Source organism: Quercus suber, unplaced genomic scaffold (assembly GCF_002906115.3).
Source record: "Quercus suber isolate HL8 unplaced genomic scaffold, Cork oak 2.0 scaffold_1181, whole genome shotgun sequence".
NCBI lineage: Eukaryota > Viridiplantae > Streptophyta > Magnoliopsida > Fagales > Fagaceae > Quercus > Quercus suber.
In genome coordinates this window covers 37,005-60,702 of record NW_027070580.1, presented here as the reverse complement: position 1 = coordinate 60,702, position 23,698 = coordinate 37,005, and the positions used below count along the sequence as shown (strand labels likewise).

The 23,698-nt window shown below is 31.2% G+C and overlaps 1 non-coding gene and 1 pseudogene across 1 annotated transcript; one reads left to right on the top strand and one right to left on the bottom strand.

The window, feature by feature from the left end:
* The first annotated feature begins 270 nt into the window (after positions 1-270).
* On the top strand, positions 271-7,043 carry LOC112012584 (uncharacterized). Its single transcript, XR_010627413.1, has 2 exons — positions 271-5,145; positions 6,118-7,043. It is a non-coding gene; the product is annotated as an uncharacterized LOC112012584 (transcript).
* Positions 7,044-7,880: 837 nt separating this feature from the next.
* LOC136065811 (actin-depolymerizing factor 12-like) lies at positions 7,881-8,649 on the bottom strand (annotated as a pseudogene).
* Between the last annotated feature and the right edge of the window lie 15,049 nt (positions 8,650-23,698).

The window sequence follows — 23,698 nt, the reverse complement described above, 5'->3', positions numbered from 1 at the left end:
GAATATTGCCACTTAAATTGTTGTTCCCCAAATTCAAGACCATCAAGAGTTCCAATTCATCAAACAATCAGGTATTATGATCAAGTTTTTCCTGCTCATTGCCATTCCGAAACAAAAAAAGTGAGAAATAGATCAGAGAATAAAATGTTAGAAAGATCTAGCCCATACACATTAGAGGATATACAAGGTAAACGGACCTTCGAAATGGTTTGAACTTAAATCAATCACTAAAGCAGACAAAATCACGGAATTTCTCCAGAATCTATCGATTTCTCTTTGAACCAACTTTCTGGTCAAGTTCCCTCAAGCATGTCAAGTTTGACATTTTTAAATCATTTGAACTTGTCAAACAACAATTTGATTGGGAAAATTCCTTTAAGCACTCAACTACAAAGCCTTGATCCATCTAGTTTTATTGGAAACAAACTGTGTGGACCGCCACTTACTAATAATTGTGCTACAAATGGTGTAAAACCCAACATAAGAAGTAAAGATACTAGTGGACTTGAAGTGGATTGGTTCTATGTGAGCATGTCACTCGGCTTCGTGGTTGGGTTTGGGGGTGTATGTGGTCCTTTACTATACAATAAGCAATGGAGAATGATGTACTTTCAATTCCTAGATCATATAGGGTACAAGCTTAAGAGTGTTGTCTTGTAAGATTCTTAATAATTTGGGTGTATGTGGTCCTTTACTATTCAATAAGCAATGGAGAATGATGTACTTTCAATTTCTAGATCATATAGGGTACAAGCTTAAGAGTGTTGTCTTGTAAGATTCTTAATAATTTGTGCAAATGTTAAATATTTTGATCATGTTAAATATTGTAAGTAAATGCTGTCTTGATCATGTTAAATATTTTGATGATTTCCAAATAATCTTTTTGCTGGTTAATACTTATATTATTAGTTAATTCACTTCATTAGCATATCTGAATATGGTGTTTCTTCCTATGAACATCAATGGCAATCCAATTTGTAGTGTCATGTAATCCTTGAAGATTAATATTGTAAAATTAAATTTTAGTTCATAAAAGTAACTGATTTGTTAAAAGTAGTAATGTAGTATACTATACCTTGTAATGATGCCCTATTATTGTTTTTGTTACTCTAAAGAGAAAAGTTGATAAATTCATTTGGCTATCCTAGCAGATCTCTTTAGAATCTCCTAGCGATCACTTTCTAATGTCTAAAGTCTCAACATGATTGTGTATAACTGAATACGTCCCAACCAGTTTCTAAGAAGGAAGCCCAGTTTACAAAATTGTGGCTCTCAAAAGTCTACTTCTCCTCCCCTGCCAAATAGGAGAAAATTTTCCCACAATTTTAAAGAAATAAATAAAAACTACCTTGGATCTTGATTTTAAGGTTTTTCTGATTTTTATTTTTTCTATAAATTTTTATTAAATGTACACAATATTGTGATATAGTAGTAAGTCTAGTACTATGCTTCTTTTACTAGTGAACGCATTGACACTACTTGGGTGGTGTGAGGCATGGGATCAGTACACTCGAACTTTGAAAATCTAGGAAGGAACCACAACTTTACCATCTTATCCAATGTTTTTTTGTGTACCGATGCCTTTAGCGATGCTATTTTTTACTGAGAGCACATTGTAGCATATACAATCTTTGATGGAGCACGTTTTTGGGTTATAAATGCTAAAAAAAAGCATCTTTTAGCATATACAATGCTTAATGGGAATGCTCTAATAGTTCAAGAATGAGCTGGGTCTACTTTATTTAATAGAACTATGTTGTTTGAATACTCGGAAGGTGTACTTGGCCCTGATCAAATAGATTAGGTTCACCCACCTCTCAACCGATCCCTGTTTGAGAATCCCCAATCCAGACCTTCTCTGGAATTTACTATACATGTTCTCACTGTGTCTGTAGCTGGCACTTACTAGACCGAATAAATAGTTGGTGTAAATCATATATGGTTGGTTTGGTACTTTTAGCTACTATAAAGAACACTCATTTACTTGGAAATAGCTGGATGTGGAATCAAATTGAAACTGTTTTGGTCTGGTGGACAAAATTTAAATTACCAATTTGCAAAATGTTTCAAGAATTTTTATTAAGACTAGTGAATTTTAATGTTTGCATTGCTTATCTTTAGTCCTTGTATTAAATGAGGGCTAAAGGCTAAACAACATTAGTTGAGCTGAATTTAGTATTGGATTGTTCCACCATATTGGTTGGTTGGATTCTTGGGACTCAAAATTGTCACTTCTTGAACAAACAGTGATCTCTTCTTTCTTATTTTATCCATGGGTGCCTATGTGCACATTCCATTGTATACTTCTCAATATAAATTTCTAGTTTATATTAACTGTGGGATTAGTATCCTTCATGCCATATCGCTTTTAATTTTGCTTTTGTTAGGGTTGCCTTTTTTAGCTTTTTAATATAACTTCCTGTTTGCATCAACAAAGTGTGCTGCCTCCTTTTCCAGTTTCATCTCTTTTTTTAATCCCTGTGGGTCTTGTTTGATTGTAGGATGGTAATGAGGTGTTTTTTGGGATCAAACGAAGCACCCACCTTCGGAAACTCATGACTGCATGCTGTGAACGTCAGTCTGTGGAGTTCAACTCCATTGCATTCTTGTTTGATGGGCGAAGACTCTGGGGAGAACAGACCCCAGATGAGGTAGAATTTAATTATTTCCAAAATTTTTGCATACTTGCAAATTTTAGTCAATATTATTAAAAAGAAAAAGAAATATGAATACAAGGTGTTCACGATGGTGAACAGAGAAAAGACGAAAAGAAAATAAACATAGAAACATATAAATCAAGATTCCATTCTAAGAGAAGAAGTAAACTCCATGATAGAAGAACAATCCAAGAGGCCCCAACACCTAGACCAATCCAAGAGGCCCCATTATATTATTATTTATCTTCACTCCATTGGCATATACGAATATGGTGTTTCTTCTTATAAATTTCAAAGGCAATCCCATTTGTAGTTTTGTTTAAGCAATATGCTATAACTTGAAATGATGAGGCAAGTGTTCTTTCAGCTATCCTTTTAGCTCTCTTTAGAATCTCCTAGCAATCACTTTATAAAGTCTCGAAGAAAGAAAAGAAGATTGTGCATAACTTGGCAAACTTAGTGTGTTCTTTGTAACAAATTACTTGGCTATTGATTTGTGCCCCCATAGTACATCCCCAATGTACTCGGTTTGGCACCTTTTCTATTTTTAATAATATTCTTACGTTACTTATCAAAAAAAAAAAAAACAAATTACTAGGCTATCTGGCAGATCCCTTGCCACTAGTTACTAAAAAGAACGCCTACATTGAGAAAGCATGGGTATATACTGTCTACTTCTCTTTCCATGCCAAATCTAGCCTTCTCTGTCTAGTTAATTTTTTAATACCTCTCTCCTAAAAGACACGTCTCTCAGCAGTTCTTACCTCCAGTTTCAAGGCATTTACTTGCAAGGGAGAAATAGCTAAAAGGTAATGTCTGTAAGGGATCTAGACTCTTACTTGCGATTGGCCATATGGAAGTTTTACACTTTTCTAGGCCCCAATTTAGGTGGACAATTTCTCAAACATCACATTGAAGAGGGAAATGGTACTTATCTTTTGCTGGATAATTAGCATCTTGAGGATCCTCTGTTACTTGAATATGGACCTTGGATCAGTAATGACAGTCAGTGCTGTGAATGCAAATGTCTCATCAGCTTGCAATGGAGGAAACTAAAATTGGCAGCCAACAAATTTGAGGCTTTGGTTCATATTCATGGCAAGTTTTTTGAGGTGAACATTGATCAAAATGCAGCAGAAAATTTCAATGTAGAAATAACAAAATCTTGAAAATTCAAATTTAGGGGGCATCATGGAATGCTATTAGACTTACTGCACCAAATGTTTAGCAGTGCAAACTTTCCTGGTTTTCTAAATCTATTTGCAAGCTTAGTTTCATAGCTTGGCTAGCAATTAAGACTAGATCTAGGGATTGGTGGCTGCAATGGGGTTACCAAGATGGTGTACTGTGCTGCTTGTTTAGAAGATGGGGAAAGTAGAGATCATCCATTCTATTCTTGTGGATGTTAAAAACATTTTTGGGAGAAACTATTAGGCTTTGTTCAATTCCTGGATGACCTACTACTTGGGATGCAGAGTTAGCTTGGCAATATGGGTTCTAAAAGGCAGAAGAGATTTGATGTTATCATTCTTAAAGCTTCTTGGATTGCTCATATATATAACACTTGGATGGAGAAAACTCTTGATGGCGCGAAAAAACTATCTTCAAGGTTATTGTCATAAAGGTATATTGCAAGTTCATATAGAAACAAAGGTTGTGTTCTGTTTGGAATATCCCTATGAATGTATTTGATTCTAAGTTTTAATTGTTGCATTGGTCTATCTTCTGTTTGCTTTTGTTGATACGATGGCCTGTAATCTAAAGTATTTCATCCTATATTGTTGATAGGGCTCTTTGTATTGCTTTGGTTCTTTGGCAGTCTGCTAGTCTTGTTGACAACTATTGCTGCCTGTTACTGCTGTCTTTGTTTATGATGAATAATTCTCACTCATCTAAATGAATAAAAAAATGTTTAGTAAACAAAATCTTATACTTAGTTTTTTTTTTTTTTTTGGAAGAATAGATTCTCATTCATCTAAAAAATGAATTAAAAAAAAAAAAAAAAATCAAAGGTTGTGTTTAAACATCACCTGGCTAGGCAATGTTGCTTCCTTCATTATTTTTGCAAAAGCTACAACAACTCAAGCCAACTTTGCACCTTGGTTTGAATGAGATTCAATATCATGCTTGCATGTTCCTACACGCTTATTTGCTACTGGTATACATTTTCTTAATTGAGAATTCAGAAAAAGCATCTCAAATCTATAAGAAGGGGCACATGACCAAGAAGCAGTCTGGTGAAAGTTGGTAAGATTTGTTTTGGTTGAAGACCTACGTAATATGAAAGCTTGTCTGGTGAACTGTTGGGGACCAATGAAAAGAACACGAAACTTGCAACTTGGAAGTCGAGCACAATAGTGCCCCATGGAATACTTTATCCCACTTGAAAGAAACTTTGTAGATAGTGAACGTTGAAGGTTCGATTTACAAGTCTTCAGAGAATCATGACCCTAGCATACATGAAAATTCTTGTGTTTATCTGATACTGGTATGTAGTTTCTTCTGAGAATGCTAACCGTGGTTTATTTTTAGAGAAAATGTACAAAAGCATAAACATTATTTGTGATCTATGCATCGATGACCAGTTTTGGTGAAAAGCCTATTTAAAGCCTTATATGAACGTATTAAGTTTCCTTTGAGCAAAGTTCTTCCTTAATTATTGCTTCATCATGTCTATATCTTTTATAATTCTTGTGCTTCTTTTGCTTTAGTTTTCCTTTTAATACCCTACTAAGTTTCAAATGTCTTAAAAAATCTTTCAAATGGGTTGTTGACTTTGTCTATTCATAAAGATTGTTGTAGATGGACTGGATTTTTATGCACAACATATGTAGAAAGTTAGGTCCAGCTTCACGAAGGAATTCCATATCCTGCTGATAGATATAGATTAATATTGGGTGGCAAGATTAATCCTTCATTATTCTAGCTAGAACTACTAAATTACCAGAGTTTAATAATTCTACTTGTAAGGGTATTCTAAGCCATTTGTTTTCTAGGAGAGACTTAGACATCTCGGTCTCTCCTTTGCAGAATTTGGAGTATTAATACCTCAGCAGCTTAGAAATATATCACAGCTTTAGTTTCTTAATAGACAGGGAAATGACCTTTATATGAATGGGCGAGGGTGGGTTTTTTGTCTTTCTTCCCTGCAATATTTTTATGCACGTGACATCAACTTCAAAGGGGAACAGAAAATGCTTTAGAATAATTCCCTTCTCTTTCAGCATTCTGGTTGTCTAAATGCCAATTTCATGACACACATTAGTCCCTGTAAATGTCAATTTTACTTCCCATGAAGAGCTTAATCTTTCTATAAATCATTCAATGGCACAATAGCAATTAGTAAGAAAATTTCATACCTGTCCCAAATCATTGGCTTCCTTTTATAAGCTTGAACCTTTGTGCTTGAACCTTTGTGCTTGAACCTTAGCTTATTCAGAATTATTCCTATTCATTGTAGGGACTTGTTTCAAGCTGGATAGGGATTTGTACCAGGCCGGAGGGGTCAAATCTCAGCTTTAGTGGCTATCAGCTTAAAATCCAATAAAATTTTTGGAAGTAATCCTCCAAAAATATGGTAACTTTCTTGAGTTGCTTCTCATTTGGTATTGGATTTTTGCCAATAATAGCCTCAAGACATATACCAAGGTCTGATATGAACTTGAACCCTATGGTGACCCTTTTTTTTCCCTTGCACGTTGCAAGAGTCTTTTATTATTCTGTATTTGTAAGGAGCATAGACCTTTCGAGTAACTTGTTTCGATCAGTTTCTTCTAAGGTCTTACTGAATTGTGTTTCTTGAACTTAGTCTCAAATTCATTTGATGGGAAAGATACCAAAACATGCAGGGAACATGATATTGTTGGAATTCTTAGATCTGTCAATAGAAAATCTTTTTGGGAAAGCTTCTTGGGGCATATCTACATTGCCAATCTTGAAAGCAATGGAGCTCCTCCTGCAAAAAATTGCACAAAAGCAATGGGAAAAAATGAGGATGACTCTTCTTGGTTATGTATAGGTATGAGAATTAGATTGGTTCTTGGGGACTTTGTGGAGTTCTCTTCTTCAAAAGGTCTTCAATGTACTTATTTCGGTTTTATCAATGACACAAAAGATCAATATTACTACACCGTTAGAAGTGAACTGGTTCCTTGAAATTTTGACTAAGTGGGTATCTAAGTGGAAGGTATCATCTTCTGCATTGTAGACTTCAAAAATTATGTCCTCAATGATAGTTAGTTCTTGTTGACGTTGGTATGCAAGTAAAAGGCATCATCTTCTATGAGGTATGTTTCAAATATTATGTCTTAATGATTGTTTGGTCTTGTTGATGTTGTAGACAATGCACTGCAAATGTGATTTAATTTATAGCTAACCTTCTACGTAGTGAGATTTTATTTCAGAAATATGCTGATGCTAAAATGGAGCCAACGTTTTCAATTTTTAGTCTAGTTTTGTTGACTGTTGCCATATGAAATATAATTCATTTTGAAATGCATACTTGATTTTAAAATAATTTGAGAACACAATGCTCTGGAAGGATACAGAGTAGGAACTGTTAATGAGTTATTTCTTGCACATTTATATCATTCAGTTTTGTACTACAATACACATGTAACATGCTAAAAGCCTACTCTAAGGCAAATACTATTGATGATTGCCAGTCTTTGTTGTGCATGCTTCAGAAGGTAGCTCTGGTTGTAGCCTTCCAAGAGGCCACAAAGATTAGTGGTAAGCCATTTTTTTTAAGTGGTAAGCCATTTCACTTTGCACCAAAAAGGATAGAACATTGGGCCAGTACTGTTTCTAGTTCTAAGCAAGTCTGGAAACAAGCAGGTTTACTTATCTATTCCTTAAAGGGTAAATACTAGCCTACACAAGTCACAAGCAGCCCATTTTTGTGCTAGTGTACACACCATTTTTGCACTCAATTTCAGTGCAAAAATGGTGTGTACATTTGTGTGCAACTAATGTGAAATAAACATTGCCCTTCCTTAAAATGGGCTGAAGTTTTAATTATGTGCTAGCAAAAATGACTCAGACTAAACAACCTAAAAAGTACTAATCAGGACAGATGAATTCATAGTGTGACATTATACTACGGGTTTAGTATAAGCCCACACAACACTAAATAATCAGCAGTACGAGGGGCAGAAAAAACGATGCTCACAAAATGTGATTGTTAGGAAGGGCTAAACATATATAGGGTGAAATGGAAAACAATTAAAGTGCTCGCACTTTTACAATTTCAAGGTTCATTTCACTAGGTTTGTTGCTTGCAACTCGACTTGAATGCCATCCATCTCCCTCTTGCATCTATCCTTGAAGCTAAGCATAGACCATAGTACTTCTCACCTTTGATGTACCAGGTGACTTGAAAAACCAGAGAAGTGAACCTTCTCAGACACCATTGCAGGCTAAATTGTTTATTATTTTGGCCTTCAATATATTCACATGCCAGCAGAGAGGAGCAGCGTTCATCCTAAAAGCCAAATATAAATTGGCATCCAATTTCTCATTCCATTGTGTCATTACTCATCAGCATTTTGAGAGTACTTACATTAAACTGGGGAAGCAAAATTTGCCATGATTTCTGCTCAGCGGAGCTGCAGAAGTGTTCTTAAAGTACCAATCAAGTTTTACTAATCATGGTGGTGCCTTCCTTTATTCTTTATTTTAACATCCTACTGTATACACCGAATGAGAAACAATAGTCTTTAAGCATGCATATAGAGGAAAAGAAGATTACCATGCAAAGAAAAACTTACTTTTCTGGTAATTCTCATCAATCATCAGTGATGAAAAAAAAAAAATCATTGACAGCATAGCCGCACTCATTGGCAGGCAGATACTCAGTAAATCCTCAGATTTTTATCTAGGCTACCAATTAATGAACAAGTAATTACTCTTCTCTTTTAGCTCCAAGAACTTCAGTTTACTTTCATCAGGCACAGCCATTCTAGTTGCTGCATTTGCCTAACCCAAAGATTATTATTATTATTATTATTATTATTTTTTGGAAGAAGGAAATAAAGATAGGTATCAATCACTGAAGGCCTAAAAGAAATCATCATGCATATTATACAATAAAGATAATAGGACTTATTTGTTTAAGAGGAAAACAATATCAAGAAAATGCATTGCAGCACTTCTTTTAGTATACTAAGTCATAATTATTGAATAAAGCATATTATCAATGCTCAGAAATTACTAGATTGCATCACAAACAAGTGGACTTGCGAGATGACCAAAAGGCACCTCTCCTGTTTTGATTGTGGCAATAAGTATAAGAGACGATGGTAAAAAATTTTTATTCTCTTATGCTACCTGCTGTTTTTTTTTTGTTAAAATGTTCACATCATGGAACAGAAGTTGTTTTAATCTCTTATGCTACTTGTGTAGGATCCGATGAATAAAGTTTGCATGTCAAGAATATCTTCATAAATTAAATAACAGAAAGCAGCAAGCCAAATTCATTTTTGAGAATTGCAGTGAAGTATCAACAATACATGGTGTGCTAGACATATTAGGACAAGTAGTACAATCCTAGGACTATTGTCACATTAAAATTTTGTCTAGGGACCTTCTTAACTGCAGTCTTTGCTTCACCTAAACTTGGGGAGTAATATGCTGTCCAGTGAAATTTCAGACTTAATGGGCTCTTTACTGTTTAGGTTCCAATCAATGTATTTGCACAACAATTTGCATCTCTGGGGACATACCTCAACCATTGCAGAACTACAAAGACTTGAAGCTATTGATTTAACCGTAAACGAATTTTCAGGAAATATAACGAACTGCATGGTATAATGGCAATGGGTCTTCAATTAAGATCTAATGAATATATATATATATATATATATTAAATGAAGATCTAAAGCTAGGTTTTTTTTTAAAGATAAGTATTTGGTTTTTTTTTTTTAGTGAAAACAAGTTTTTTTTTTTATTTTTATTTTTTAAATATTGTGCTAACGTGGAAAATTGTGAAAGTTTCAGATGCTTCGGTTATATATATATATATATATTTATACACAAATTTTATTAGTGAAGAATAATTATTACATTAGAAATTTTTGCTTTATCATTTTTTATCAAGTCAAAGGCAGCAACAATTAATATTCTTTTTTTTTTTAATTATAATTTTGTGCTTTTTTATTATTCCTTTTTTCATCCTTTTTTTTTTTTTTTGTAGGTTTTGAGTCTTAAAAAACATTGACAAAATATGATTGATTTTATTTTTCTTTTATAAATGAAGTTTGCAGTAAAAGAAATAATAATCCAATAGTTATTATATAAATTATAAAGAAATACATAAAAGAAAATTCATGAAACAGAAGATGAACATAATAGGAAAACAAATTAAGATGGGAACAAAAAGAAATTTATCCTTGAGTTCTATTCCTCAAAATCTTGGCGTGTAGGCATATCATTCATTGGATGTGTTGAACTTAATAAAATACAGCTTCAAAATGCAAGAGCAAAATAATAAATTTAATATCAAGCTGGTCTTTTTTTTCCTTTTTCTTTTTCCCTTTTTTAAGAAAAAATTCTTACCAATTAAAAGCTTGTCTTTCGGCATATAAAATTGGTGTAGTTTTTCTGAGAAACAAATTTGTCTAGTTGAAAACGTTCACATCCTTCTATCAATCCTTCTTCCATGTTTGTAGAGTATAGTTCAGAAAAAGGCAATATTAAAATTTTCTCACCAAACATCAACATGTTTTCCAAAGAAAGAAGCTTCCACTGTCAAAAGCTAGTCTCCTAAATTCTGCCAATATAAATTTTTTTCTTAATAAAAAGTTTTTTTTTTTTTTTTTTTTAGCTAACTAAATTGATTGGAGTGTGCTTATGAACAATATGATTCAAATCTCTCTTTTCCCCTTCTCTTACTATAGTGTGGATTTGCGGGTTGATGTTTTTTTCATTTAAATGGGGCAGGCTAAAAATCTGTGGGCTTTATTTGCCTATTAGGCTGAATTTATGAGGATTTGTTTTTAGATTTAATTTATTGGGCCATTTATTAAGGGTTGATTTTTTGATTTCAGCCTTTTGCTTAATGCAGATAGGCTAGTGTAAAGTTTAGTGGGTGGGCTTGNTACTTATCTTTAAAAAAAAACCTAGCTTAAGAGAGACTCACGTTTAGGACTCTTTTCCTATCTCAATCTCTAATGGCGTTTAGCCTAATTAGTTTAAAACCCTATGGATTCGACTACACTTTTAACTCGACTACCATTCAATAATTCCTCTAAATCATCTTTACTATTTTCTGTGACTAAATTGCTTAAACTTAGATGGCAAACCCTTCCGGTTGAAAGTGAGGAGAATTATGCATAAGGACTTTTGGTACTCTAAAAGACTTCCGGTTGCTATTTATCGTAAACCTCAATTATGACATTCTGCTGGTAATTTTGAATGTCAAGTGAAGTTTACTTTTAATCTATAAACATGTAGAAGGACTTTCTTCAAATTTCGTTGACACAATATTGTTGGTGGTTTGACGTTGAATTTATTGTCTTCATTGCATAGAAAACATAGTGGGGTTTTAAAGGTAAATATAGTGGGTTTTTTTATTTTTTTATTTTTATTTTCCTTCAGTTAAATTGGACTATTAATTAAGATCTAATGAATATATATACATATATATATATATATATAATATGAAGATCTAATGAATTGAGTGGCAACATCCTACCAAAAATATGCCAACTTGAACAAAACCAATGAAATTCAGTCAACATACAACCTCAAGTCCAGCCAGCCCATTAACCTTGGTCCAATCCGAGACTCAAGCCCACCCACTAAAACTTTACACTAGCCTATCTTCATTTAGCAAAAGGCTGAAATCAAAAAAATACCAACCCTTAAGTAAATGGCCCAATGAATTGAATCCAAAAACAAATCCTCAATAAATTTAGCCTAATAGGCAAATAAAGCCCACTAGATTTTTAGACCGGCCCCATTTAAATGAATAAAACATCAACCCGTCAAATTCACACTATAGTCAAGAGAAGGGAAAAATGGAGATTTGAAGCACACTCCCAATCAATTTAGTTAGCTAAAATTAAAAAATTAAAAAACTATTTTTATTAAGAAAAAAAAAAATTATAGTGGAAGACTTTAGGAGACTAGTTTTTGATAGTGGAAGATTTATTTTTTGAAAAACATGTTGATGTTTCGTGAGAAAATTTTCATATTGCCTTTTTCTGAACTATACTCTACAAAGATGGAAGAAGGATTGATCGAAGGATGCGAATGTATTCAACTAGACAAATTTGTTTCTCAAAAAAACTACACCAAATTTATATGCAGAAAGACAAGCTTTTAGTTGGAAAGAATTTAAAATAAAAATAATAATAAATAACAAAAAAAAAAAAAAGACCAGCTTGATAATAAATTAATTATTGTGCTCTTGCATTTTGAAGCTGTATTTTATTAAGTTCAACACATCCAATGAATGATATGCCTACATGCCAAGATTTTGAGGAATAGAACTCAAGGATAAATTTCTTTTTGTTCCCGTCTTAATTTTTTTTTTCCTATTATGTTCTTCTTCTGTTTCATGAATTTTCTTTTATGTAATTCTTTAAAATTTATATAATAACTACTGGATTATTATTTCTTTTACATGCAAACTTCATTTATAAAAGAAAAATAAAATCATTCATATTATGTCAATGTCTTTTAAGACTCAAAACCTACAAAAGAAAAATAAAGGATGAAAAAAGGATAAATAAAAAAGCACAAATTTAATAAAAAGAATATTAATTATTGCTGCCTTTGACTTGATAAAAAATGATAAAGCACAAATTTGTTCCCGTCTTAATTTTTTTTTTCCTATTATGTTCTTCTTCTGTTTCATGAATTTTCTTTTATGTAATTCTTTAAAATTTATATAATAACTACTGGATTATTATTTCTTTTACATGCAAACTTCATTTATAAAAGAAAAATAAAATCATTCATATTATGTCAATGTCTTTTAAGACTCAAAACCTACAAAAGAAAAATAAAGGATGAAAAAAGGATAAATAAAAAAGCACAAATTTAATAAAAAGAATATTAATTATTGCTGCCTTTGACTTGATAAAAAATGATAAAGCACAAATTTCTAATGTAATATAAAATTTGTGTATAAATAATAAAATATAAAATAATTATATTATAAATTTCAAAGTTTAATTTTATTTTTAAGTTAAACTCTGAATTTCAAGTGCATAAAAGTTCATAATCTAGTTTGTTAAAATATTACAAGTCCATATTAACTAGATTATCGTAATTTGCATGAGCTGTACTTGAGTTTATCTAACTACTAAGATCTTTTATGTGACTCGTAAATGGAATTTTGAATTTAAAAAAAAATTACAAAATGACTTATTAACTTGTAAACAAATCCCTAATAGATCGATACATAATAACAAATATGCTATTGTTATATTTTGCGTGTGCACATGAGAGTGGCTTATAAATTTCACCCTGTTGTTAGTGGAAGACTTCTTGTTCTTCTTTTTTGTTTGTAGTGGAAGACTAAACAAACGTGTTAGACGTGTTGTGAAAAAATGTTTATATTACTTTTTGGAATCTACACTCTAATAAAAACAAGGATCAGAAGTTGATTGGAAAGTTTGAATGCTCTGGCTAGCTAAAAGATAAATTTGTTTTATAGAGGAAGACCGAAGAAAAGCTTTTATTTTTGTTTTGTTTTGTTTTTTTTTTAATCTCCCTATGTGGGCTTTGTAGAGCTTAGTTGTGTTTGATCCGGATTATGACTTGACCCGAAATAATATTGTTACTGTTTTTAATGAGAGATTTTCTGAGGCTTAATCTCCCACTGTTTGATGTTGTTTTTAAGAGAAAACTGTATTGCCGCACTCTGTATTTTTTCTCTGAGAATAGTGAAATTCCTGCAACTTCATGGACGTAGGCAAATTGCCAAACCACGTAAATACTGTTTTGTGTATGATTATTTTTCTTTAGCGTATAATTTTTCTCTATTGTTGCATCTCACGGATTTGGTTATTTTGTACCTATTCTCATCTCCCTTCTTATGAATAAGCTCTAGTCTCAAGGGATGTGACAAAAGAGACTCAAACTAATGAGTTTTGCCTTTTATCTCAGTTTTTTTTTTTAATTAATCTTATTTTCAGTTATTTTCTTTTTAAAAAAAAAAAAAAAAGTTAGCTTTTAGCTTTTTGTCACATATTTTAACATAAAATTATCACCATTGAGGAGACAAATTGTTATTAATAATTTGATAGATAAAAATGTGATATTAGTGGTGGGATCAAGTACAAAATCAATAAAAAAAAATCTACCAATTTAGATATGGACAAAGTTTGGCAAAAACTTAGTTGTAATCTAAGGGTACAAACTTAATTGTAGCCTACTTCCACTAAAAAAATTATCATGACTACATATTTTAAAAATCCAACCATTTGATTGATGATAGCTATTAATTTTTAATCTTATTGAAATTTTGCAAATATAGAGGATATAAGAAGAAAATGTAATCTGATAGTAGATTTGTCAAAATTCACATCCAATAAAAAAATATTGAGTAGAGTTATAGTTTTAGGCTACAACTAAATTTGTTGTCAAACTTTGTTCAAAATTGTTATGTTTATAACATTACTCATATAATTATTATCTTTAAAAGAGAAATACTTTTTTTTTTTAATTTATTTTTTTAATGGTGGAAGACTTTTAAAGCATAAGTTTTTTGACAGTGGAAGACTTTTTTCTTTGTAGTGGAAGACTAAGCAAATGGGTTGATGTGTTATGAGAAAATGACATATTGCTTTCTCTAATCTAAACCTTAGGATCGTGGATCACAAATTGATTGGAAATTTTGAATGCTTTTGATAAGATAAACTTTTTTTTTTCTTTTTTATAGTGGAAGACAAACATTTTGCTTTATTTATTTTTAATTAAAAAAAAAAAGGTTTGGCCTCAGGGTAGGGAAATGTTATACCATTCTTGCTTTTCCTTCAATAGTTTAAATTCACTCTAATTTTATTTTCACATATTATAGAAAGGCCATTGAAAATGAAGACCCAAGTGGGAGACAGAACAAACGTCAAAATTCGAACGTACCTTGAAAATGATGACTAGTATTTCTTTCATGTTCTTTGAAAATAAAAGTTGATATCTTACCCCATAGACGAGCTAAGGGTTCATCTAGCTATAAATTATAATAGCTCTCTTTAAAATCTCTTAATAGCAATCACTTTTTAAACTCTCAACGAAAGACATCAAGATTGTGCATGACATGACTACTTCTAAGTTCTAACTCGTTTTTAAGGAGGAAGCTTGTGTTGCAAAATTTGGCCTTCAAAGTTTAAAGAAAATATTCTCAGTTATTTTCTTAAATCTCAAAGAAATAAACAAAATTACCTTGGTTATTGACTTTATAAGCTTTTGAATATTTTTTTTCTTTCTTTCTTGAAATTTTCATTAAATGTACCCAATTTTTTTGATACAGTAGTAAGTTTACTACTATACATATTATTTGAGGAAATGTAGAATTACCCTGAAATGAAAAAAAATCTTTGCTTTTCTGACAATTCTTATCTGTGATGAAATCAAAATCATAGACAGCATGTATACACTCTTTGGCAAGCAGCTCATCAAGAAGTCCTCAATTTATTTACTAGGAATTATTAATGTCTTCATAGGTTTTGTTTGGGCTTCTAAGTTTCTCCACCGCCGCTACTTTATGAGTTGGCATCCACGTGAGCAAATTCCATTTGTTGTTGCGAAATAGACAGCACACATGCCCATGCATTCCTTATTGGGCTCACCAAATTGGTCTACTTAAAAGCATGAGTCTATTTGGGCTTCATGGCTTTTTTTTGAAGCCCACTATTGGCCTATTCATTGAGCCCTCAGACTAAAAAGCCTCACCGTAACCAAGCTATCAGCCATGAACCATGGGAGGAATTGAACCAAGCCGAAACCAATGGAGCCGAGGAAACAGAAGAAGAAGACTACATGGGGCACATCTCTATCTCTCTTTTTTTTTTTTTTTTCCACAGGTTAACTCTCTCCCTTAAAAATCTTCTTCCAAAAAGGTCAGCCTATGCCATGTTTGGTTCCCTAGAAAACTTTGGAACAAGCATAGCCAATATAATCTATAGGGTTCTATTCTTTTTTTAATCTTAATTCATATATATTTAAAATACTTGCTTGTTCCAGTGAAAATTTAACTCTGTTGAATTGAACACAATAGTGTAGGATATACAAACCCTATGTTTTAGGTTGCCAAGAAAAATGAGAAAAGGAAAAGATGAGTAAATGTTTGATGTTGTGTTGTATGTATTTTGGCGGGAGTTTAATCAGTAATATTATTAGGTTTTCAATATCTTTTAAAATAATTAGATTGTATGAAGCAATGTTTACATTAGATTCATACTTTTCTTGGGGTCATCATCAGCAAGCATGCTAGGTTTCATCTGGGCTTCATTTAACAGAAGACTCAAATCTAAAAATATCAACCCTTAAATAAATGGCTCAATGAATTAAACTCAAAATCAAATCCTTAGTAATTCAGCCCAATAGGCAAATAAAGCCCACTAGATTTTTAAATCGGCCCCATTAAAATGAATAAAACCTCAACGTGACAATTCCACACTATAGTGGAAGACAAGCTTCTTTTCTTTGTTTGAATATAAATGAGTCTTGGTTTCAATGGGAATGAAAATGAGAGATTCAAAACGAGAAAGTATGAATTATTTCCACAGTACTTGATTATTTATTTAATTTTTTAATACAGATATGGAGCCCTTTTCTAAATTAAAAATTCAAAGTAACACTTTCATTTTAAAGTTTAATTCAAATCATGAATTTCTATACTCTAAGAATTTCAATATATGGAAATTGTATTAAACTCAAATAAGATTACAATGAGTGTTATTCCTATTATAAACTCTGAACAGGAACTAACAAACTCTACTAGAAATGCCGCCAAGATTTAAGCATAACAAACTTTCCAAACTACCAATAGATAACTGACACGTGCATTTCCACTCTGACTAACAGTGCCACTAATAGAAGATAAACTACATGTAGCTTTAGGCTTTATTCTTATATTGCATGCCGTTTTGTTTTGGATTGCTTTAGAACTAAAAGTGTTTTGGCTTGAATCTTGTGTAGGCACTTTGACTAACAGTGCCACTAATAGAAGATAAACTACATGTAGCTTTAGGCTTTATTCTTATATTGCATGCCGTTTTGTTTTGGATTGCTTTAGAACTAAAAGTGTTTTGGCTTGAATCTTGTGTAGGCACTGATTGGAACCCCACTGTGTGTTGAATGATCTGCATTGGTTAGTTTTACAAGCAGCACCCATTGTAAGGCAGGGACTTAGCAAAGTCCTCAGGTTTCATCTGGGCTTCCAAGTTCCTCTTCACTTTTAGCTCCAAGAATTTCAGTTTACATTCATCACACACAGCCATCCCAGATGCAACATTTGCCTAACCCAAAGGTTTTATTTTTGGAATGAAAGAAAGGTATTTATCAATCACAGAGGGCCTAACCAATATCATCATGTGTATACAATAAAGATGAGAGGATTTTATTTGTTAGGAGAGGAAAACAATATCAAGAAATGCATATCAGCATTTCTATTACTTCTATTTAAAAAGAAAAATTGATACATTCCAATAGGCGATTTTAGTGTTCATTAAATAAATAAAAAAAAGTTTGGTGTGGAAAATTAGGTGCTAAAGAAAAAATTTTCTAAATTGAAAAGTTCTGTCCAGCATAAAGAAGACTCTAAAGACTCTAAAAAAAAAAACACCAAAAACTCTCTTTTAAGACTTTAGAGGTGCAAAGTCTTTGGATTATATATTTGTAATTTCCAAAACAAAAAAAAGGTATATAAATTGAAATATCATTATTTGAACAACCATGAGCTTTAGAAATAGCAATTTGTATTTTGATTTTGATCACAATGGTGGCAGTGTTGCAACCCCATTATGGTTAGGAGGCATTTGATCTAATTTGGATTTTCGAACAAGAGACTCAAAGTTTTGGTTATTTTTCTTTGAATTTTATGAGTCTTTTAACTAAATATTATTAAAATTTGAGTTTATGGATGTTATGTCCACTATGTCAAACAATATAGGTAATTAAGAAGAGGGGGAGAATACAATACCCTAAGACTTCCACATAAATTTGGCATTGACAGTGCCAAATTTGGGGGAAGAGAAGAGAGACTCTAATAGCAAATTCGATACTCCCTTTCATATTACTATAACACCAATTGTCTTTGTTATGTTATGCATACCGAAGGACTCCCATATATATATATATATAAACACACGCACACACATCCTAAATCGTCAATTAATATGTTCAAAACATAAATAAATAAACCGTCAATTAAAGAATTATCAAAGCCTCAAACTCTTTGTTCAATTATTTTTAAGGACATTTCCCATAAAGCATGGAGATGGAAATATTTAAAACAAGTCATCAATCAGCTACAAGGTTCCAAATATTGGCATTTGGAATAATTTTGATTAATCATAACAATAATTATAAATTAAATATATGTGAGTCCTAAACCATTCATTAATCCGTTGAAAAAAAAAAACCCATCAATTAAAGAATCAAAGCCTCAAACTCTTTGTCCAATTATTTATAAGGACATTTCCCGGAAAGCATTGAGGTGGCAGTATTGAAAATCGGTCATCAACTAACTGCAAGCCTCAATTTTTATTTTTTATTTCTTGATTGTGCAAATTTAATGAGCACTTCAATTAATTTTGCTAAGTACAAACAAACATCAATCAGAAGATATTAGCAACAATCCATAAGTAAGATGTTGATTTTCTTAAATGAAAAACTCATTAATGAGAAGAGAAAAGTTACATAACAGTCTAATAAATAATTCCAGTAAAAATAATGAGTTTATAATAATATTTTGTAATGGAAGGCAAGCTTTGGTTTACTTTTAATGAGTTTTGGTTTAAGGGAAGGAAAAATGAGAGATTCTAACTAATGACTTTGGTTTTGTGAAGCATTCTCCTCAATCATTTGTGTTACTCAAAAAGAATACAATTAAAATAAGTCTAGAGCCACACACAAAAAAAAAAAAAAAAACCCACTATCAAGGAGACAAATTGTTATTAATAATTTGATAGATAAAAATGTGATATTAGTAGTGGGATCCGATAAAAATTAATAAAAAATTTTCCAATTTAAATGTGGACAAAGTTTGGCTACAAATTTAGTTATACCTAAAAAAAATTTCATGAATACATATTTTTAAAATCTAACTATTAAATGACATGTTCTTTTTTATTCTTAACATACATGTCAAATTTCATGTCTATTAGATGTTATTTACTATTCGATTCATAAACTTATTTATTATGTATAATTATAGACTATAAAAACTCAAAATTTAAGAATTTGATTGATAATATAGCTATTAATATTTGATCTTATTGAAATTTTGCACGTACGGAGGATATAAGAAGAAAATGTAATTCAATAGTAGATTTGTCAAAATTCACGTCTTATAAATAGATATTGAGTGAGGTCATAGTCTTAGACTACAACTTAGGAGAAAATTGGCAAATGCCCATTTCACACAAACTTTCAAGCATTTTGCCTATTTTTTCAAACTAATTAGAGAAATGTCATTCTTTTAAAACTCGATTGGATCAAAATTGAGTTTTAAAAAAAAAAAAAAAATTTGGAGCTCTATAGTGATGGTTTATAACTCGACCTCCATGAACTCGAGTTGCAGGCAATTTTTTTTAATTTTTTTTTACCTATAACTCGACTTCATGGAGGTTGAGTTACAAAACGCCACTATAGGTCCTTAAAACCTCATTATAGGCTCCTTAAAAACGCTACTATAGGGCTTAACTTGATTTATCTTAAATCGAGTTTCAAAAGAGGAGCATTTCCCTAATTAGTTTGGAAAATAGGGCAAAACGCTACATAATTTGTGTGAAAAGGGCATTTGCCCATTTTCTCCCTACAACTTAATTTGTTGCCAACTTTGTTCTTTAAATATTGTAAAAATTGTTGTGTTTATAACATTACTCATACAATTATTATCTTTAAAAGAGAAGCCTTTTTAAAAAAGAAAAAAATTATTTATGGTGGAAGACTTTTAAAGCATAAGCTTTTTGATAGTGGAAGACTAGCAAATGGGAATGTTTATAAAAAATGCAAAATTTTTTTTTTTAAAACTTCACTAGTGCTCCACACATACACAGGTGCTTAGAAGTTGAAGGGAAAGAAGTTGGAGATGCATGGTTAGCATCATACTATGTATATATTTCTAATTAAAAAAAAAAAAAACCCAGTATTCCCATATATACCATAAAAAATAGTACACGGAGAAAAACATTATTGGCACATCTTGGTATTTGTAAATTATAATAAAAATATCTAAAGTCCAAATCTCATTTCCATTGAATTATTAAAAAATAAATTTAGTGGAAGAGATTTGGTAATAGTAAGAAAATGCATTAATGAGAAATTTTTTTTTTTTTTTTCCTTGGAAAGACCACAAAGACACTGGAAATGCAAATTGACCAATGAAATTCTGTCTAAAATTCGTTGGAACATTTTGCAGGTAAGCAAATTGATATGTTGCCGCCAGAAAAGAAAAAAATGATAAGGGGCCGGTTCAACATAAGGCTACACAAAATGGAGGGTCCTACTCACAAGACTTCACTCTTCAGTAATTACTCTGCTCTGTAGATTTTTTTTTTTTCTTTGATTAGCTGCTCTGTAGAATTTTTAAGTGTAAAACAAGACAAAATCAAACAGAGGTCTCCTGTAAATTACCATATAATTAGTATCCTTCTCACAACTCACAAAGTAAATGTCATAATTATTAGAAAATGCATATTATCATTTTTCAGAAATCAGTAGATTGCATCACAAACAAGTGGACTTGTGAGATGACCAAAGGCACTTCTCTTGTTTTGATTGTGGCATTAAGTATAAGATACGATGGTAATAAAGTTTTATTCTCATATGCTACCTGCTGTTTATTTTGTCAAAATGTTTGCATCATGGAACAGAAATTATTTTATTCTCTTTTGCTAATTGAGTAGGATCTGATGAATAAAGTTTGCATGTCAAGAATATTTTCATAAATAAAATAACAGAAAGCAGCAAGCAATATTNTTATTTTATTCTCTTTTGCTAATTGAGTAGGATCTGATGAATAAAGTTTGCATGTCAAGAATATTTTCATAAATAAAATAACAGAAAGCAGCAAGCAATATTCATTTTTGAGAATTGCAGTACAATATTCATATTCAAGACCTGTAAATTGACCTATCTATTCAATAAAAATTAGTTTCTTTTACCTCTGATAAATACTTTGTATGCTTTAGGACCTCTGATTCTGTCCCCTAGTGACCAATATAAGGTTTCAATTTCGAAAATACCTTTTTCTAGAATAGGCCTTAAAACTCTTCGCCCATGCAAACTCAGCCTTTCTAATTCAGAAGCATTTAATCCTAGTAAATTAGAGAAACAAAACTCATTTTTCAAACAAACTGGTCTTTCTCGTTAAGGGTCTTAATAATAAGAAAACTATCAGGCCCCTACAAATTACCCAAGATTTCTTAAAACATGAAGAGCTCGACCAAATTCATTCCCAATTTATAAATAAAAAAACTGAAAATCTAGGATAACTACAATCAAAATCATTACATTTTGTTAACAGTATATAAATCAGTTTAAACCAAAACGACTAACCGAAAACATCAAAGACACCTATATACTGCTCCATAGTCCATACATAGAATAATTAAATCCGACACAATTAACAAATTTTTCTTTTTCTTTTTCTTTTGGACCGGGCACTCACATAACCAGGCTATCTTTTTTATTTTTATTTTTTATCTGGTAAACCATAACTAGGCCTTCAGTAACCCCACAAAAATCTCACTCCATCCGCTAAGAAAACTCAATGTATTCGGTATTAGATTTCGATATCTCCTATTCCATTAAATGAATCTTGAATTCTTCTCACAGTTATTGTTTATTAAAATTCTAAGGCCTCATGATCTTTAATTTTCTTGAACGACACTTTCTTGGAAAAACTAAACGGAGAAAAATGCTAATAAGTGTAATCAACATTTAGTATGGAAAATTAGGTGTTGTAATAATAAGAAACAATTTTTTAAATTGAAAAGTTCTACCCATAGTTACAGAGACTCCAAAGACTCTAGAAAAGAAAAACTAAGTCTCCAAAAATCTCTTTAAGACTTTAGAGATTCGAAGTCTTTGGATTATAAATTTGTAATTTTCAAAACAAAAAAAATTGTATAAATTGAATTATCATTATTTGAACAATCACGAGTTTAGAATTATCGTTTTGTATCTTGATTTTGATCACAATGGGGCAACCCCATTATGGTTAGGCGCATTTGATCTAATTTGGGTTTTCTAATAAAAGATTCACAGTATTACTTATTTTTCTTTAAATTTTATGAGTCTTTTATTTTAAAGAAATATTATTAACATTCAAGTTTATAGGTGTAATGTCCACTATGTCAAAAATTTAGGTAATTGAGAAGAGGGAGGGAATTTGGTATGCAAAATTCCACAGAAATTTGGCGTTGGCAATGCTGAACTAGGGGCAAGAGAGGAGAGAGATTGACAGCAAATGCAGTACTCCCTTTCATATTACTATAACACCTATTGTCTTAGTTACATTACGTAAACCAAATGATTATATATATATATATATATATCATCAATTAATTCGTTCAAATAAATAAATAAACAAACGATCAATTAAAGAATGTTCCAAGCTCAAACTCTTTGTTCAATTATTTTTAAGGACATTTCCCAAAAAGCATGGAGATGGAAATAAAAACAAGTCATCAACACTCAAGGTTCCAAATATGGCATTTGGAATAATTTTGATTAATCATAACAATAATATAAATTAAATAATGTGAGTCCTAAACCATCCATTAATCCGTTAAAAAAAAAAAACATCAATTAAAGAATGCTCAAAGCCTCAAACTCTTTGTCCAATTATTTTTAAGGACATTTCGGAAAGAATTGAGATGGAAATAGAAAATCAGGTCATACAACCAACTATTAGCCTCACTTTTTTTCCTAGTTGTGCAAATTTTATGAGCACTTCAATTGAATTTGATGAGTACAATAACAAACATAAATTAGAAGATATCAGCAAAAATCCATAAGAAGGTCTGATTTTTTACATGGAAAACTCATTAATGAGAAGAGAAAAGCTACATAATAGTTTAGTAAAAGAATTTCCCATATAAAATAATGAGTTTATAATAATTTTTTTGTAATGGAAGTAAAGCTTTGGTTTACTATTTACTTGGTTTAAGGGAGGAAAAATGAGAGATTCAAACTAATGACTTTGGTTTTATGAAGCGTTGTCCTCAATCACTTGTGTTACTCAAGAAGAATACAATTAAAAATTTAAAATAAGTCTAGAGCCACACACGCACACACAAAATTACAACTATCGAGAAGACAAATTGTTATTAATAATTTGATAGATAAAAATGTAATATTAGTGGTAAGATTAGATAAAAATCGATAAAAAATATAAATAAAAAACTCAAAAATTTAATTATTGTGAAAGTTGCTATGTTCATAACATTACTCATGCAATTATTATCTTTAAAAAAGAAAGACTTGCTTTTTATGGTGGAAGACTTTTAAAGTTCAAGCTTTTTTGTTTTAATAAACTTTTCTTTTTTTGACAAAAAAAAGTAATAAACTTTTTTTTCAACAATAAATAAATAAACACAACTTTTTATAGTGGAAGACTTGGGAGACTAGCTTTTTTTTTTTTTTTTTTTTTTTCCAGAACAAATACAACTTCATTGACTCGTAAGTCTATACTCTAGTCTCTTCACGGCAGGTGTGTGAGAACTGAGAAGGACATGCAGCACACAAAAGATCAGTCTTATTCTTAGATTGATGTGTTGGGAGAAAATATTTATTGCATGTTATGACTTATGAACTATAATCTACGAACATGGAACAGGATTGCAATATTTGAATGTTTTTCA